Source organism: Electrophorus electricus, chromosome 3 (assembly GCF_013358815.1).
Source record: "Electrophorus electricus isolate fEleEle1 chromosome 3, fEleEle1.pri, whole genome shotgun sequence".
In the NCBI taxonomy this organism is placed as follows: Eukaryota; Metazoa; Chordata; class Actinopteri; order Gymnotiformes; family Gymnotidae; genus Electrophorus; species Electrophorus electricus.
This window is the reverse complement of record NC_049537.1, coordinates 13,443,330-13,457,500: the sequence shown is the minus strand read 5'-3', so window position 1 is coordinate 13,457,500 and position 14,171 is coordinate 13,443,330. Positions and strand designations below refer to the sequence as shown.

Below are 14,171 nucleotides of genomic sequence, written 5' to 3'. Positions count from 1 at the left end.
ACCACATCAATCTTTATCAAATCATATTTTTTAAAAGCAGGAATCTCTGGAGATCGCTGGGTAAAGCATTTGCGCTTGTCACACAACTAAGAGTGTCAACCACATCATGAAAACTGCATCAAACATAAATTTAATAGACAGAAAAGCAATTTGTGCCTGATAAACACCATATACATCATAATTTATTCATGCACCAGTCTAAGACAGTGGAGACTAAAGTGGACCACCTCAGAACACACACATACAGACACACTCGCACACATTACACCAGCTTGCGTGAAAAAGCTTTCTCCTCCTGTTATTCTGAACCCAACTTGTCATATCCTTTAAGTACCACACCCAGCACACATGAGGAGGAGCGCAGGGCAGCAGGGCCCAGATCAAGCCCAGAAACACATCTATTTCTGGGGTCCAAGTGCTGTCTGGAGGAATTGGTGGCATTATGGAGGGCTTTCATCTGAAATGGGCTGTGACCTGTAAGCACTCAATTACAAAGATGTCAGCACTTGCCGCATGTGTGCACACTGACTACAAGCTATAGTTCCAGCTGCTGAGAGATAAGATGTACATTCAGGCAGCATGTGGCTGCAAGGGGGCTATTTCAATGAAAAAGACATTTATTACAGAGTAGTACTACTGTAGTACTACTGAAGTACTGAATTACAGTACCACTGTAGTGCTAACACCATATATGTTACTCATAATATGAATTATGTATACTAATATGTATGAAAATCACTGACCAAAAAGTAAATATCAAATTCTATATTTGTCCTGCTGCGCATCAACAAATAAATAGGATACATACTCAACCACCCCCCTCCCCAACACACATACACTTGGGTGGCAGCATGGTACAGGATCCAGGTCGATGGCAGCTCCATTTTCCCCACCGCAGCCCAGGTGCCATGGAAACCAGAGGAGCTGCTGCTCGCGCCTCCCACAAGCATGTGGAGGTAACCAGCAGAGCTGTGTGGGATGCTGTGGAAGGGGAAGAGCCTGGCCATGGGGCAGAGGTCAAGGCCTGGCCATGGGGAAGAGGACATGTGAGGAGTTGAGACTCAGCAACCTGTGCCTCATGAGAAATAAGGAAGCCCGGTCAGATGATTTACATGCCTCTCTGCCGCACAGACTGAGTCAGAACCCGCTGGTGTCATTTAGCTGTCTGTGTTTGTGTGTGTGTGTGTATGCACGCACGTGTGTGTATGCACGTGTCAGACGGTGTGGTTCTGGCCCTGTATACGCACGACACATGAGAACAGTGTCTGGTCTGGACATGCTCACCCGAAGCCTCTTCTCTATGCCAAAAAAGCTTAACTTAATTACCACCCATTGGCTGACATGGTAGCTAAAATATTATTCCCAGCCAATCTTCATTAGTTAGCAGCTGACAGTGAGCACTGACTGGAAGAAAAAAGCCCAGGATCAGTTCTTCCTTTGGCTTGAGTGGAGGCTAAGCATCTCTGGCAGTGATGAGCGAGACTGGACGAGGTAAACAGCGGCCATATTGACCTGCTCAAGGTTCCTGCTTAATTAGAACAGTTCCCTGATGGACACTTTATGCTTTAATGATAGGTGAAAATTGATTTCGTGAGCATGGGAGGAATGTGACCTCTTATGAGTTTGAGGGTGCACTATGTGTGTACGTGAGCATGTGTGTGTGTGTGTGTGTGTGTGTGTGTGCGCGGTGCACAACCACTCATTACCACTGAGGAGGCAAGATTAAGGGGTATTACAGTGGATATGAACACAGACAAAGCAGATAATAACAAAAGCAGTTTGTTATCACATTTCTGTCATATCACATATTCCTTTCAGTACAAATATGTCAATGCAACAAAATGTTAGCATTTTGGAATTTTAAACAAAACACCCAACCTACACATACAACTCCCACTCCCCTGTACATGTCTTAAGAAACCCTCCACTGAATCTTCTCTTGCACTTTCCTCCTCGATAATGTTCAGTTGTGTTTGATTTAACCAAGAAAACAACCTTCATTAACTTTTAGAGTTATTATTACATATTTGAGCATTGATAACAGATAGTGGCACATGAGTTCTCTCATGAATTGCACAAACATGGAGCCCTTGTTTGGTGCCATGAGCTATGAAGTCGAGACAAACTCATCATTATTCAGTGCCCAATTTCGCTCACACTGGTGTTCTATGGGATGGCTCTGTTAATGGGCACAGTTCCAGATAGCCCTTGAGCAAAAGTGACCACACTAAAATACTGTCATGCTACAGTACCCCAATTTTTTAAACTACATGGTCAAAGTTCAACCAGTTGAGATTATGAGTCTTGCTCATTAAACATTTTGTAAGATTCGGAAGAAGACAAGACAGACTGCTATAACCATGGACTGCGTAATTCCTCATTTTTCTCTCTTCCTCCCTCTCACCCTACAGAAACAACAAACAGAAAGGCCATCAGTATTCTATGATGCTCTCCTGAGGCAGGATGCACAGAGAGGGGAGGATGGGAGATATGGGTCATGCTCCCTTTTCAAAAGGCAAACCTGATGGATCAATTCAGCTATAGAGTGAGGTCTCTTTGCTTGGGAAGCCTCAGAGAAATGCTTTGATAAAGACATGGCAAATGGAGGAGCATGCTGTGATGTGTGACAGTCAGCAAATGCTCTGACACAGTTGAGTAGCTTGCAAAGAGGTGGGGATGGTGGAGGTGCACATGCAAAGGGTGGATTTAGAGGATGAACGAGCTCCAGTTGACGTCAGCATCCGTGCCACGCTTGTTAGTGGCGTTCATCAATCCGCAGGGCTTATTAACTGCGGCTCTTTTCTCTGTCCATAGAAACTTGATGGATAGCTCTGGAAATGTCAGCCAGGACTCTGCAAGCAAACAGTACCTCTGTATTTTTGTTTATACAAGCCTTTGGTGCGTCCCATATATAAAGACTCTTTAACAAGCTTGTATCTGCATACATATTTGTACTAATATTTTTCTCCATTGGCAGAAGATGCCTACTGACCCTCCTTTGTATGTAGCTCAAGGAAATAGTCGGTCATTACGGGTATTCAAACACTAACATGAACACACACCACATGAACATGCACAGACAATACCACATAACCACATAAACGTAAACCTGCAATATAAGACAAAAAGACCACTTTCTGCAATTTTCCCTCCTTTGCAATTGAATTGCATTATACTTTCATTTTCCCTTGTCACAACAGATTATTTGTAAATTATGGAAAAATGACTTCAGAATGTATCCAGCCCAAGGTTGCATTAGAATCAGCTGCTGGTAAACTGCTTGTGTTTGGTATGGAATTGGAGCTTAATAAGGCATCCTGGAATCCTTTGCCCCAGGGTTTAAAAAAGGAGGGTGAATATCTGTGCAGGTGTGCAAATATATGGTGCATGTGCAACTGACTTAAATGCCTGGTTATGCAATATTATGTAAGCATAGGAGATAAAATGCAATATTTTGGGAATAGTGAACTCCTGTCTTTCATAACCTTTGGGGTCACACTTTGTAATGCTGTGAAATAAATATTTGTCTAAATCAGAGAACTGAGGATCTAATTACGCAGTATGATGAGCCAGGTGAAGGGAACATTTTGGCGTGCATCAAGTGCGCAACCATGACGAAACAAGCCCTTCTGGCTAATTTGATCCTGCAGGACAGCAGCACCTGTCTGAAGTGTGGCAGCAACTCATTCTAATCCAAAGTAAAACTGCAACCAAGTCTGAGGCTCACTAAGTGGGCTGGCATCCTTGTTTTATTTGCAAGTAAAACTATAGCCAGTACTTGATCTCGGAGTGTTCAGTTTACCATAGACAAGACGCTTTGTACTCTTGTGATTTCAGCTGTGGCTTGTTAGACAAAGCCATGAGCTGTGTGTCTTTGGAAGCTTGTAGACACACGAGGACATGTCACAATATGAGGCTGGGTTCACAAGACCAGAGCTGGTCTGTATGCCTACAGTTGCATGAAAACATTATGCGAACACTTTGGAATGGCCATGATTTGGGCATGAACTGTTCTTAAAATTATGGTCTGATCTATTATAATAATAAAAATATTATTATTATTATTATTATTATTATTATTATTATTATTATTATTATTATTAATAACAATAGTAATGAAATATGAATTAATTAATGAATGACTCTAATTTGTGTCTTGCCTTTCTCTTACCCAAGCTTGCATAATTCAATATTCATAGCAACAACATACCACAAAACAAAGATATAGAACAAAAATGAAGACAATAACAAGCAGACTAAGAGGGAGATTGTGCAATAATGTTTCAGTAGTGCAGTAGTTCTAAGTCTGCATTATTTTATTATTGTTGTTTATTATGCCTAGTTTATTATTAAGTAATATAGGTCTGCTTGATTAGATTTATTGTCACGCTCGCCTCTTCAACTCTCTCTCCCAAGTGATGGACCTTTCCCATTTGTTGGTGTTCATATTTCTCTCGTCAAAGTGTCTCCATGTGCCCTTTTTTTACCACCCTGTTTCCACATGTTCCCACCCCACACCCCACCCCCATTGGTGACCTTCCCTGTTTTCACCCGTTTACTGTCTAGTTCCTTTCCTAATCAGTGTGCATATAAATATATACCCTATGATTATGCACCCTCGTCTGTTATTTTGACCATGCTGTGTGACTTCATTTGTAAACCTTGCAACTACCTCTGTGAACTACCCCTTACATGCTCGTACATGTATACTGTGTTTTCTTCTTCTGCTTATCTTTTCATTAAATGTCATTTTGTTTATGCACATGTTGACTCGTGCTTGCATCCAGCATCACACTTAAACTAGAATACAATGAACACTAAATAAATGTGATGTTCACTGGTAAGCTTTTTTATATTTCCCTCTTGGCCTTCCTTGTATGATACATATGTTCCTGGCTTGCCCTACCACACTGTTTCCTAAGTATGCCTCCTCTTCTCTTCATCCAAGTAGACACAAATGCAGTTCCTCTTTTTAATCTAGCTCTAATTTTGTTCTTTTTTTCTTTTGTGGCCATCTGGCAATCACTTATAAAGAAAAACAAAGAGACCCTCCAGTTTCCCTACTGGTTACTTACCATATATATCTCAAGGGATGATTATCTCATTATAATGGCACCTATCAAGAGGTTGGATATATTAAACTTCATGTGATCATTCAGTTCTTGAAGTTGATATACTGAAAGCAGGAAAAACAGGCAAGCATTAGGAAATGAGCAACTTTGACAAGGGCCACGTGATGACTAGACAGCTGGGTCACAGCATCTCCAAAATAACAGTGGGGTGTCCCCGATATGGTTAGTAACTACCAAAAGTGCTCCAAGGAAGGACAACCGGTGAACCAGTGAGGGAGTAATGGGTACCCAAGGCTCATTGAGGCTCATGGAAGCCCCACCTCACAACTAACAGGACAGGACTAACTCCCTCTCTCTCTCTCTCTCTCATATTATATATATATATATATATATATATATATATATATATATATATATATATATATATATATATATATATATATATATATATATATATATATAAAAAAAAGAGGAGAGAGATTCAAAATTGTAATGAAATTGTATACAAAAAAAAAGTATACAAAACGTATGTGTAGCATAAGTGCAGCTACAAGGGTCTTGGAATCCCACAGGCAAATGGGAATCTGTAACGGGCTCAGTGACGCAGGGCAAGGAGCAGGACGTACAGACATAGACAGACATTTATTAACATAGGGAAAAGACAACGGCACTCACATATAACATGAACAATGACAGACACCAATGCACACACCAACAGGGGTTTAAATACAGACATAATGAGACTAAACTAGGTGCAGGTGTGTGCTAAACATAGGTGTGGTTTCAAACAAGACAGTGAATTCCCACTGCATGCGGTTGCCATACCACCTGACCAGTGGAAAGGGGAGCGTTCCGTGACAGTACTCCCTCCCAAGGGGCATGGCTCCATGCATCCATCAGTAGGACAGCGAACCACAGACTGCCGTGCACATATACACACAAGCCACATAAAATATGGCAAAGCCTGGTGCCCACCCAACACGAGGCGGGCTAGGAGCCGCCAACAAGGGAGGCATCTCAGTCCTGGGAGGCCTCTCCCAGGACAGTCCGGTTGTGCTCCGTGGTGGGTCCACCAGCTCAGAAAGCACGGCTGTGTTGCGGCTATGACATTCAGCAGTGGGTCCGGAGGTGCGATTACAACATTCAGTGGTGACAACTTCCTCGAAGGGACCCAGCCTGGACAAACAACATATTGCCCCCACTTGTACAGTGGGTGCACACTGCAACAAGTAGATGCACCTGTAGACAAACACAAAAAGGTGCCTAGATGCAACGCCCGCTCAAAGCGCAGGCGCTGGAGACATGTCCTTGGCCCTACAGAACAAGCAAAGGGGCACATCTGCCCTGGGTCCAGACATTCTGCCACGGACTATAGTCCTACTGTCGCCAGCTGCCCAAGGAGAGCCCCTGGGCTGTGGGCAGACCTGTCCAGTACTCATGGCCTGCACTTGGAAGAGGGAGAACACAAACTACTTCCATGCTAGCCAGGGAACTAAGTTGGCTCCACCAGACCACCCACACCGTGGTCCCCATGGAGTCCTTTGGCTCTCCGTGGTCCCGGCTTGGTAGCCCTAGGCCCCCCCAAAGAAATTCAAGGTTCCACTTCTCCTCTGGTGTGGCTGTAAACACCGGTCGTGGTCCTCTCACCGGCACCCAAGGATACAGGCAGCAGCTTGGGATGTCTCTGACCGTGTCCCTGTAGGAAGTCCATTAGCCAAAGAGGGAGTATGAGTCCTGCAAGATGCTAGCAGGCAGGGTGTACATGGAACTCCATAACCAAATGACAGGCATAGTATATAGAAACATCCGTGCTAAATATGGGCTGGAAGTTCCAAGGTCTAAGTGGGTTACAACCCAAAAGGTGGTGGAAAAATGACCATGCTAAGATCCTGTGGGACTTCCAGATACAGACAGATAAGATGGTTACACCAGGAACAAGGAACGCAAAAAGCTCAAGAAATACCAAGGGCTGAAAGAAGAGCTAGAAAATATGTGGAGAGTGAAGGCAACTGTGGTTTCCTTGGTAATTGGAACACTAGGGGCTGTGGCCCCCAAAGTGGGAAAATGGCCCCAACAGAAGCCAGGAACATTGTCCAAGATCTCTACCAATAAGAGTGCAGTCCTGGGAACAGCTAAGATACTATGCTGGCCTTTTAAGCTCCCAGGCCTCTGGTAGAGGACCCGGTCCTGAAGGAAAAAGACTGCCTGGAGGGCGAATGGGGAATTTTACATTTTTTTATATACACATAATCAAGGAAACCAAAATGGTTTTAACTGAAATGTAATTGAAAATTACATGTACATTTTCAATAGCAGGCAGATACTCATTTAGAGAGACTTACGTATTTATTAGACACATGTACAGTGGTGTGAAAAGGTGTTTGCCCCTTTCCTGATATCTTTTTTTTTTTTTTGCATATTTGTCACACTTAAATGTTTCAGATCATCAAACAAATTTAAATATTAGACAAAGATAACACAAGTAAAAACAAAATGCAGTTTTTAAATGAAGGTTTTTATTACTAAGGGGGAAAAAAAAATCCAAACCTACATGGCTCTGTGTGAAAAAGGGATTGCCCTGCCCCCCCGTTAAAACATAAATTAACTGTGGTTTATCACATCTTTGGAAAGCTGAGTTCAATTTCTCTAGCCACACCCAGGCCTGATTACTGCCACACCTGTTCTCAATCAAGAAATAACTTAAATAGGACCTACCTGACAAAGTGAAGTAGACCAAAAGATTATCAAACGCTACACGGCATGCTGTGATCCAAAGAAATTCAGGAACAAATGAGACACAAAGCAATTGAGATATAACAGTCTGGAAAAGGTTATAAAGTCATTTCTAAAGCTTTGGGACTCCAGCAAACCACAGTGAGAGCCAAATGGCAAAAACATGGAACAGTGGCGAACCTTCCGAGGAGTGGCCGGCCGACCAAAATTACCCCAAGAGCGCAGCAACAACTCATCCAAGAGGTCACAACAGAAGGCACAACAACATCCAAAGAAGTGCAGGCCTCACTTGCCTCAGTTAAGGTCAGTGTTCATGACTCCGCCATAAGAAAGAGACTGGATAAAAATGGCCTGCATGGCAGAGTTCCAAGACAAAAACCACTGCTGAGCAAAAAGAACAAAGGCTCGTCTCAGTTTTGCCAGAAAATTAACTTGATGATCCCCAGGACTTTTGGGGGATTACCTTTATCTTTGTCTAATATTTAAAATTGTTTGATGATCTGAAACATTTAAGTGTTACAAACATGCAAAAATAATATCAGGAAGGGGGCAAACACTCTCACACCACTGTATGTTTAGACTATTAGATGCATGCAAAATATCTGATACCTGTTAATCTGTTATGCAATGCCTCAAGCACCCAGATAGAGGTGGGAAGGCCCAAATGTCAAGGTGCAGCCCCTCTCTGCCAAACGTGGGTGTGGGTGTGGGTGTGGGTGTGGGTGTGGGTGTGTGGTCATGCCCTCTCGTGTTTCTCACCTGATCCTTGTTTTGTCATTGTGTGTATATAATACACACTTATCGTTGATGTGTCAATGTTAACACACAGGCTAATGGGATCAATGTCGTGTATGTTATATGTGAAAATAAAACATGTGTTTTGTTTGTGACTCATCCCCACATCCTGCTTAGCCTACTCCTGTCACACCAAATCTACAAAGGTTAACACAACGAGAAAGCAAAATCAGCAAATGAATTTAATTTGTTTTGCATTATGGTATTGGTATTCTAGTCTTGATTTCTGGGTACAAAAATGAAAAGAAATTTAAAATGCCTACTAAGCAAAACTATTGTCAATTAATCATCATTGAGATCTTTGAAACATTTTGTTCTCAATTAATGAATCAAGAATTTAGTAATTTAAGGATGTCAGGAAACGCAAATAACCTATTTCCAAATTAAAATGATTACTGTCTAACAAACTTGAACACATAGCTTTAATAGTTGGTTATTTTATGTGAAAATTTACCACCCAGAAAGGAAACTGGATAAGCAAAGGGAGAAGCAGGCAATGTAACTCAAAGACTTGCTGACAGAAGCATGATATATGTTGCATGTACAATTCCCACTAATTATGGACAGATCCACTATATCCATCTCAAGTATAATGTTTGATGAAGTATGACTTTATTCATGCACATGGATTTTGTGAGCCCAAAACAACTCATTAGATCTGAAAATTAAATGCAATTTTATACTGCCTCTCTCATTCAGTATATACACTGCTGCTCAACATAGACAATATATTACCAGTTTAATGGCCAAATGGCCACATTTACAGTATGTGCCTCTATGAAACACATTTGGCCAATTTCAAAACAGCACTCAGTGCCAGTGAATTCTATGCAGCAGTTCAGAACTGGCAGATCCAGTTATTGTCTGTTATTGTCACAAAAACACAGCGGGCCTGAAACTGCCTAACCCCCCACAAAAGCTTGTTTTGAAAATGAATAGAGGGAAAGTAACCAGTGAATCGAGAAAAAGATTGTGGTAGTTTCCCCAAGCTATCCTGATCCCAAAAGGCAAAGAAAGATTTACACAAACAGGTCATATAGGCACTTTGGCCAAGTGTATGGAATGAAAAAGTTAGGAAGAAAAAGGCTGAGAAAGAGCTCATCTATGAGAGCAGCCTATGATGGATAGGAGAACAGTAGAGCAGATGAGCTATAAGCAAAGGCTTCTGCTGTCTAATCAGCTGTATGCTTTTGGGAGGAGCGCCGAGGAGAAAAAGAAAGAAGGCTGTGGGGGACTCTTTGGGCCAAAACAAATGTTTCTACATCCATTGGCTAGTCTGTGTCTTGGAGGCTGATACCATAGAGCTCCTAGATTCTAAATCCTGGGAAGAAGGAAGATGAGAATCCTGGGAAGATGGAGGAAAAAGAATTGTGGACTTGATACACATCATTAAAAAGTATCACTATTCATTAGAGCAATATAACACAATACAACCCACTAGAGGAAGAAAAAAAAAACAGGTAAAAATGTCAGCTGTAATTGTCATGTGAACTCTCTGATCTTGGCTCTTAATATATTGAGGATAATTACTTGGGCTTTCAAGATGTATTTCATTTTCAAGGTATACTGTTCATGACTTCATTGTTGATTTCCTCATGGATTCTGTAGTCCATAATGCAGAATCCTGAATTATAGCCATTTAGTGGCTCTGCTAGGCAGTTGGCTACATCTTATAACACCCCATTTTCTCACAAGCTTAATACTCAAGCTCAAATTACTTGGGAACTCCAATATAATGAATATATAATTAATATTTTAAAAGTGCTCTGACAAAGATAAAGGACCTTTACAAATTCTCTTGTTTTCACTCTCGTATTTTAATAATAATTGTACACCCTGCCACAAACCTTTTCTATGTTTCCTCTGGCACCACCCAAAGGTTACTGATAGGTCACTCTTTGACCTCAAAATTTATTTGGGGATATAAACCCCAAACACTGACTAAACACTTTCACTACAAGATGAAAAATACAATTGTCTTAGAATTGACAAATTTCTAATACTGTCACTGGTCATATGGAAATATAGATTAAGTCACCTTTTATAGATCATAAGACCAAATATAGTTAAATACTTCAGTTAAGATAGCTGAATAAAAAAATGGTTCTAAATTTATTTCTCTATGGCATCTTACAGAAAAGGCCTCCAAAATTACTTCAAATTTGTGTATTCATTCACTCCATTTTCAAATTGCAGGTTTACATTTGGGACCTAATGTCATTTCCCGACTTCAATGGAGAAGATGGTATCAGCCCATTCTAAGACATTTAGAAAGACTGAGTTACCTGGCAACTCTTATTTTCTTCCTTCATTTGCAAATGTTGAAGTGCAGGTATGATGCGTTTTGGAATTGTAGCTTAAGCACATTCCTTTCATTTAGCACCAGCCATTGCTAGGGGTCTTTTTTCAGTATTGTTTTGCATCTTCCTTCAGGTTTTATCATTTGACAGCTTATGGAAGGAGGACTTGTAACTTATTAGCAACAGGCTGTAAGAGAAATCAGTTTGGCAAAAAGTCTATACCTTCACCTAATCCAATTTTTGGCTCTCAAAAAAGACTAGGTTCTTTCTGTCTTATGAGTTATGGTTTTCTGGAAGAAGGTTTGTGATTTGTTGTCCTTGGTATTGTTCAGTCAGATTCCATACTTAATGATGGTTTAGTTACTTAGTGGCAGCAACTATCAATACCTTGTTTTGTTAGGTGGCTTTACAGCTGCCAAACACTAATTTCCATACAACTCTCCCCATTCTTTATCTTTACAAAAATGGCTTTTAGATGATGCACTATTTGTCCTCCCACCTGAGACAGGAGATCCCTGAGAAGAGGAAGATCTCAAGGATCCCCTGCATGGAGGCTGATTATTTCTGCCCACCACTGGTTTGTAAGACAGTAGGGAGTCATGAATGACAGTTAGGCCCTCCTGAAGCACCCTTTCCAGAGTCACCATGCATACAAGAGATCTCTGGGCCATTGGTTTGCCAGTGCGTCCACCCCCGGGGCATGCTGTGGTTTGTTAGAGAGAAAAGCAGAAGGAAGTGAGTATTTTCTCCAGATGCAAAGAGATCTATGTCAGCTTTGCCAAACCAATCCCAGATATGAGTCGTCTTGTGAAGAGCAAGCCCCCTCATGTGAGTGCCACGAGTGTCCTTTATGTTTTATGTTATTAAATGTTTCACATCATCAAGGGAGTCTGTGCATCCTGCTCAATGCCCTGCGGCACTCGGGCCATGACACTTGCAAGATCATTTTATGTGGCAGTTAGCAAAGTTAAACAAGCTAGCTAGTGAGTTACCAAAATTCAAACAGTACTCTGCAGGAAGATGACTCACCAACAGGTGTCTGGTGCCATAGTTGCAAGTTGGAATGAAAGTTGTCATACCTATGACAGCTGGTGAACAATTGATTGACAAAGAGGTAAGAACTGTGGAGAAAGGCTCGTAATGAAGGGTTATAAGTGTGGGGTCAGTGTCAGCCACGTTTTGTCACAAGGCATCATCTACCTTACATGTGTCTTCAGCCAGACACGCGAGGGCATGATATCCTACGTGTTGTACCGAGTGAATCAACTGAAAGTAAACTTACAATTATATTAGACATAAAATGAAAATTACATTTACAATAGATCATTACTGTAAACCAAGCTCTAGTTATAATGTATAACAGCTTTTACCTCAGTAGGTGTTATTTGAGCTGCAATGATTGACCATAACAACTCTCAAAACTAGAACAGGATTCATGGGTGACCCTGGCAACATCTCATTCCCACAATGAATCAGGCCTTAATGCTAATCTAACACAGTAAGCTAGTCATCTGTCAGCCCGGGAGTGGCAGGCAGCGGAGAGTTCTCATGATCATGAGATAAGGGTCCGTGCAGTAGATAATTCCAAGCTAAGCAGAGGCCGAGATCCTTGTTACTCTCAGCTCGGGGCTGCAACCTTAGATAACCAGATTACAGCAGTCGGAATTGCCTGATTACATTAAAACAATGTAAAGAAGATCGATAAGCTTGCATTTGTATACCGTAGTCTTGTTAGCTGCTATGCACCATCACTTTGTAATGCTTCCCTTCATAAATGTGTTTAACAATTTAGATACATGTACCAATTTGGTGCATTAATTAAGATCAGAATGCAGAAAATATAATCAGTGGGTAAGTGTTCATGCACTGATTACTGTGTAGTGATCCATCAGCACCCCTACGTACCTGACTATGCACCTTTGAGCGAAAGCATGCATGTGGGTTAACCGTGGGTATTTTTGCTAAATAATTTCTTTATCATTCTCCATGTAGTGAATATGAATAAATTTATTGCTTACACAGGGTGTCACATTACTTGAACATGTTCTTCCACCAAGTATGTTTATGAAGCCATTCATGCATGTACTAGCACTGATTGAAATAAGACATCCCATAATCCGTTCTGTCAACTGGGTTAGTGGGTATTTTCATTAGTTTTAGGACACTGGGCCATATGTGGTCCATCAGGGGTTGCCTGCAGTCTCACTAGCCCCTTGCTTCCATCTGCCCTCTAGGTGTCCTGGAGAAATGCTTAGGTTTCTGACTCCAGGAGATATGAAAACAATTCCAATAGATTCCTTATACTGAGAGAAGACAACATGTATAGAAAATATAGCAAATAACGCTAAATTGTGCATATTTTCTGACTTGGCTCTGTTGGCAAAAAATAAAAAATAGATCAGGCTAATAAGAAAAAAGAAGATATTTGGAGAAATACATTTCATCCTATTGTACCTTTGGGGTAGACTCTAGCATAGAATGTCTTGCTGTGAAAGTTGCACAATTGACACATTTAAGAGAATTTATTTGTTTATATAACGGTACCAAGAGTACACGTTGAATACAATAATACACAGTCAATTGCTCTTGCAATATATTTTACAATCTATGCAATATTTAATTCTATAAATGTTTAAATGGTATAAAACACTCATCAGTATTCAATGATAAACTAGCAGGAAATCTTAAGTGACACATTAAACTTTCAGAGTGGCTTAGAAAGAAGCATATTAACATACTTCAAACACTGTAAGCCTGATTTAGACTAATATACAGGTGACATTTTAGTGAGGATAAAATAAAGTTGTCTGTAATGTCTGCCAGGCTATTCTACTAAAAGCATAAAGAAAGGACTTGTCCGTTAGCACTTAGGCACCACATTAGGCATAAAATACAAACCTAAATTAAAACCTAAACTAAATATATAAATATTTCATTTAAAGAAAAAGAAACCAACAAAGTATCTGGAAATATCATACTTAATTATAATGACTGATTCCCTTTGTTGCATCAGTTTTAACCACACTGTCAATAATTTTCAAATTTCATATCATCTCAAGATAAAACTTAACAGTTATTATTTCAAAGGTTTTTTTTTGTCAACAGATAATTATTGCTGCTGGACAGCATGCTAAGCAGAGGTAGGTAGTGCTGGCTGAGCTGAATAAATTAAATCAATCCAACCAAACCTTTCCAGACTGTTCCTGAGAACTGAAAGTCAAAAGAAGTCATGCAAGAGCTGCCCATACCCCAGATCAGTATGCAGCCTTCT

The 14,171-nt window shown here is 40.8% G+C and overlaps 1 protein-coding gene across 2 annotated transcripts in view; it reads right to left on the bottom strand.

The window, feature by feature from the left end:
* The window catches only part of slc12a5a (solute carrier family 12 member 5a), a 113,826-nt gene that overhangs the window by 66,319 nt on the left and 33,336 nt on the right, over positions 1 to 14,171 (bottom strand). The window lies entirely within an intron of this gene.